At 33.8% G+C, this 6,146-nt stretch overlaps 1 protein-coding gene across 5 annotated transcripts in view; it reads right to left on the bottom strand.

The window, feature by feature from the left end:
• Positions 1-4,355: 4,355 nt before the first annotated feature.
• LOC129269388 (protein HID1-like) overlaps positions 4,356-6,146 on the bottom strand; it is a 37,609-nt gene continuing 35,818 nt past the window's right edge. For 3 of the 5 annotated variants that reach the window (XR_010294890.1, XR_010294892.1, XR_010294893.1), the window contains one exon: positions 5,350-6,002. The gene's annotated coding sequence lies outside the window, so the exon portion shown is untranslated. Of the gene's footprint in view, positions 6,003-6,146 lie in introns of all 5 variants that reach the window. The other 2 variants (XR_010294889.1, XR_010294891.1) reach the window with 1 other exon arrangement.

Here is a 6,146-nt window from a genome sequence, read left to right as displayed (position 1 = left end):
CTTCCTTACATTAATAATGCGAGCGCAAAGCGTGAGCAGAAAATGTTTATATACGTTTTGAACTGATCGAAAAGGTGTCTGTTAAGGACTGCTTGCACTTAGCCATGAAGACGTTACATATTTCAACAATAAAAAAATGCGAGCGCGAGCTGAAAATTTTTGACATTTCTACATAAAGAATGGAAAATTTTAATAAATGTTTGTAATCGTGAACAGGATAGCTATTTATAACTAAACAATTAATGCGAGCGGAAAAATTCGAGATTTAGACTCAGAACGGGACACTCTATTCATGTTTTGTAAATCATGAAAAGGATGAGTAAAAGGGAAGCTTCCTACATTGATAATTCGAGCACAAAGGGCGAGCAGAAATTTTTTGATATATTGTGATCTGAAACTGGATAACTGAATATACATGCGCGCGCGTGTTTCAGATTTAGACCTAGAATCTAATACATCTTTTATCATGAAAATAAAAGCGAGCGCGAGCTTAAGATATTTTGTATTCCTATCTGAAAAGGGGATCAATTTCAGCTTTATATTTCAAGCACTTTGCAGGAAAATTGTGAGGTGGATATAAATCGCACTTAATAAAGAGCTCATATTTTTCATTATTACTACTTTGAGACATAGGACCGGGACATCCTTAGAACGTGTCATCATATGAAAATGATGACTATCTTCCTATTCCTCTTGCTAAGCGTGAGATTAAACAAAAGGGACAATTCACTTATTAAATTGATATCCTATTTGTTAATGCATGAGGGCGCGGAATGTGATGATATTATGGCCTGAACACTTTACATTTCAAGCGCTTTTATAATTATGAATAGGATGTAGAAGTAATCGGTTAATATATTTTTAACCATTAATGCGAGCGCAAATCGCGCGCCGAATTTTTTTGTAAACTGTCATGAAAAGGTGATTTTAAGTAGGATATAATCAATATTGAGACATACATAACTCGCTAACCAAAATGCAAGCATGGCAGCGCTAGCTGATACGTTTTGACAATCAGACCTGAAAAGGGATATTTTGAAAACTTTATGGAATACACGAAAATAATAGGTACCTGATAAATCAAAATTCGCGAGCGCGCAGCAGAAAATGTTAATATTCAGACCATAAAACTGACAGTTTTACAGAGCACTTTTTAAAAATCAATTTGTAAATCACATAAAATAATGAAAGTTCGATTTCCGAAGAGAAATATGTTTTGTATGTTGACTTCCAAACTTGATATTTAAGCTCCATATTGAACAAGATATGTAAATCACCTAACAGGCAATGCAAGCGCAAAGCGCGAGCGAAAATTTTATATAGTGACATGAAAGATTCTTTTTTCCAAGTCTTCCTTTCATCTTATTTCATTCACTCGTCTTCCTCCACTTCTTTTTTCTCCTCTTTTCCCTCCTTTTTTTAATTTCTATTTTTTGCTCCGCCAATGGGGAGGGGCGGCCCCTCGCCCCCCTGGACCCGCCTATGGTTAAATGACTCTTTTAATAGATTGGATTCATCCAGATTGTTATGAAAATTCATTTTTTTAATGGTAACTCGCCACATTTTTACCTCTTCTTTTTCGACATCACCAACCATCACCATCACCACCACCATGACCATCATAACCACCATCATTATCCTCAACATCCTCACCATTACCATTAACACCATCATCATACATGTCCTTCATCATCAACATCACCATCATCATAATCATCACCATCAACATCATAATCATCACCATCACCATCACCATGACCTTCATCACCACCATCACCTTTAACACCATCATCATACATGACCTTCATCACTACCATCACCATCATCATAATCACCACCATCAACATCATAATCATCACCACCACCACGAACTTCATCACCACCACCACCACCATCACCATCATGACACCATCATCATTATCAACTACCCAGTATTTACATCAGTGTACTATCCAAGAGTGTGAACATCTGAAAGAATTACCAAATGGCCCTTACTATCATATAAATACAAAAAGTGGCTTAATATGCTAGAAAGTATGGTTAACAGTTGAAAAAAAACTTCAAATGTTGAGTTTTCAGTGGCATTTTGCACAAATTCGCAATTCTTAGTTAAATCATAATCAAATAAAACTTTAAGATGAGAATAAAGACCAGGAAGACATAACATTTAAATCATTATTCACAGCTGATATCAATTTGTTCTTTGCAATGTTTTAATAGTCAATTGAATTCTAATGATCTTCACTTTTGAATCTCAAGTGTCTACATGACCACCGCAAAAATGACATCAATTATAAGACAGTCACTTATTTCAAACATGGATGCTGTATTATACAATGTAACTTGTTTCTGTAAACAAATCAATTGGTGTAATGTAATACAACTGTACATGCACCCTTTTACATACAGAAGAGGACAATATGGTTTACATGACAGTGTAAATCTAAAATAGACATAATAGAAATTAATTCAGAATGGTAAACTAGTGTTCCCCGTTCAGTATTTTCTTTTTCAATTAACATGGGATTTGAATTCCAATCGAGTCTACAAATAGCAATTCCATTTTGAAGTTATTATCTTTATAATTCATGTACTTTTAAAGAAAGGTTCGTATTTATATTTGTATTACTGTAGTCGTACAAGGGCATACTTGTAAAGTCAGCACTGATATGTATTGAATAGGAATGCCATGTTTTAGAAAGAAAACAAAACAAATAAAAATACACTGTAAGTACTAAAAAAATATGCCATTTAGATTGCACAAAGACCATCTGATCCATGTATGAGGAATATTTTCATCATAAGATGAAATAAAATTACATTCTTTATTTTCCTCTTATTCAAGATGGAAATATAAAAAACATACATTTTTAATCCAACAAAAGAAAATGGAAGATAAAAACGTTTTGCTCAATTAGATCAATCAAATCCCCAAGAGGTGTAGGGGGGGGGGGGGGGTGCATAGTACCATTTACTATTTCCCTTCCATTTGGAGTGCAGTGCATTCACAGATCAAATTTACAGGGTTTTACCAAAGCCTACCCTTAAAATGAAGTAGTTCTTTTTCTATTAAGAAATAAGAAACATCAAATTATATATATAGTATATAATCTATACTAATATTACTCTACTTACAGGCAGAATTAGAGCTTAATAATGACCACATCAACAACATAGAAACAGTATAACGATCAGACAGAAAAGTTGGAACAAAAGTATTGCACCTGGTTAATTCATAACATTCCATAGCCACATGCAAATAAACACAAAACATAACAGAAGCCTTTCAATAGTTAATTAAACAAATATAAATTATCAAGTGTTACCTGTAAAAACCCAGAAGCTGTATGGTATTGGGAATAAATACTTTATAAACTAGCATACAAAATATATACAGCAGACCTAAGCAGCAACTAAATCACAGCACGAAAGGAGTTTCCTAAATGTGTTTAGACTCAAAATAAATATTAAAAATACAATCCTAACATAACTTAATCTCCCTTTTGTATCTTTACAACTCTACCAAATAATGCATCGATCAACATTTATCTTTAAAAAGTACAATGAAGAAAAAATATCTTTTAATTTTTTTTGACACGAGCACTCTCAGCCTATATACATATAGTGGAATGTCATATACCTTGGAAAAAAATTACAATTGTGATCCTAGCCTTACATTTGTTTATAAGACAATGATAATAGCCTTTACTATGATAAATCAATCTGGCACATTAATCAAAGTACAAGAATATTATTTGACTTTGCATTTCTCTTTTCTAGAACCCCTTTGGCTGGAGAACTTGGCATGCATATGAAGTTATTCTGGTCAATATAAGGATGTAAAGTGAAGCAGCTATATCTCAACTACATGTCTCCACCATGTCACAAGGACATAGTCATTCCAAGGTTATGCACAGATTGTACAGGGTCATATCTTCTAATAATTTTGAGAGAACAAAACATAGAATGTGGCATCAATTTTCTTTGGTGCGTTTCATCATTTTCATGACCATTTTTCGGCGGAGCATGATAAAAAAAAAATCCACTGACCAAATAATTGAGTTTGCAGTTGCCAAATGCAAGGTATGGCCAAATGAATAATTAATAGGCCCAATGAAATCAGTGTGTACTGGCCTGTTTGGAGCCAGGCTAACTCATACCAATACATGTATTGAAGGGGCAAATTCGTATGGCCAATTATTGGGCCCCTGTGGACCTATTCCCATCAAATATGAGTTGTGGACCCGGTTCTGAATTTCTTTCCATAATGCTCCACAAAAATATGGCATAAAAAAGGACATGGAAACAATTATTACTATTTTCATCATCATTATTATCATTATCATCATTTTTTGGGGGGGAGGACATCACCACTTAGGTACTTCAAAGAGCAATAAACAATTATACTGAGGACTTCTTGGGCAACACCCACTTTGCATGGACACTCGCGGTGCTTGCCAAACAGCAATTCACTTTATATACCGCTAAAACAGAATACATCTCTATGTTACTTGGAGACACATGTACATGGATAATAAATAACATTTTCAAGGGAAATTGTGATTCTACTAATCATTGAATTAATTTTTGATGATGCCTGAGTCATGGTTAAGATATTGAAAATGTAGTCAGTCAAAGTTCATGTACTATAATGTCTTATGTATGTAATAGACATTTTCCATTAAAAGACATATTCTCAATCAAATTGTAAATGTTAATGGTCTTTCATTATAATTGGGTATAATGATTATAAGGATTTAAAATTAATATAGATTACAAGTTAAACAATCATGTTTCCCGACAATCAAATGAAAAATGATATGTGCTATGTTTATAATACAGAAGGCATTGGATGTAACATGTAATAATTTAAAATAATTCCAAATCAATAGTGTGATTCCCTTTCATATTTGATACAATCAAATTCATTACTTCAATAATTACATTTGGCATGTGAAAACTAGTGTATTTCATAAGAAATGGCATCGCAGCTGCATGAATTTTACGATTAAAGAGAATGGGCTGACATGATTCAGTTGAGAGAAAAAAAAAATGCTTGCATGACATCACTCAAAAGTCAACCAAATATATTTTAAAATAATCATTTTAAAATCTCTTTGGTGAAATGGTATCAACCTACATGTACTTGACAAGAGACAGTAGGCTTTAATGCTTAGGCCCCCAGTAGAATAAAAGTCAAGGTATATTATCTTAAAATATACATGCATACTCCGATAATTTGTGCAAACAGTTACAGGTATGTATTTTTCAAGGAAATGGAGCTATCTTCAAAGAAGTACCATCTGTCTACACAGACTACAAGTTTGGTTTCTTTTGAATATCTTTTTTCTCTAGTTGAAACATGCATACAACATTTTGTCTATGTAGACAACCTGCACATATCGACACTTTTTGGGAAGTTAATATGTTTCATATACCATCACAAAATATGTGACTGTAACCCAAGATAACTACATGTGAAAAAAAACCTATGATTATTTTTTATTATTCTAATCTTATTTCTGATTAGATGTTTTGGCATAGTGCCAAGCTATCAACACTTCATTTACAAAGTTTCCAAAGCCTGAAAGTATTTTCATACATCAAAAGCAGAACACTATGATTATCATTCAGAATATTGTAGAATCTTAAAAATCTGCGAATTGATCTTTGTATGCATTCATGAATTATCATTGCATTGGTTATATAAAAATCAGGGCTGGTGTTGTAATACTTGGGAGCTTTGGGAGGTGCCTATGGTTTACTGTATCAGAAAAGGCAGAACTGGTTTCTAATCAAAAGTGATGTCAGAGCAATCATGTGACTGGGCATTGCGTTCTATTGGGTAAAATCATAAACTGGTTGGGCCTTAATTTGGGATGCAAGGATAAACTAGCAAAATTATTATAAGAATATTTGTAGATGTGATCAGTCAAGGTGCTTACCATATATTAGCACAATTTTGATCACAGAGGATTATACACTGTGAAGCTGGATTAACCCTAACTCTCCCGGGGTATTTTGATTCTTGTCCTTCCCGGGGGGGGGCCATTATGGCCCCCCCTTAAGATCTCGGCTGCCGATCGCGCGAGCGACGCAAAAATTTGCACGCTGGTAGTGTGCGATGTAATCTACAAGGCTGTATG

The sequence above is a fragment of the Lytechinus pictus genome, chromosome 10 (assembly GCF_037042905.1).
Source record: "Lytechinus pictus isolate F3 Inbred chromosome 10, Lp3.0, whole genome shotgun sequence".
In the NCBI taxonomy this organism is placed as follows: domain Eukaryota; kingdom Metazoa; phylum Echinodermata; class Echinoidea; order Temnopleuroida; family Toxopneustidae; genus Lytechinus; species Lytechinus pictus.
The sequence above is the reverse complement of the archived record's forward strand: the minus strand, read 5'-3'. Positions and strand labels throughout refer to the sequence as shown.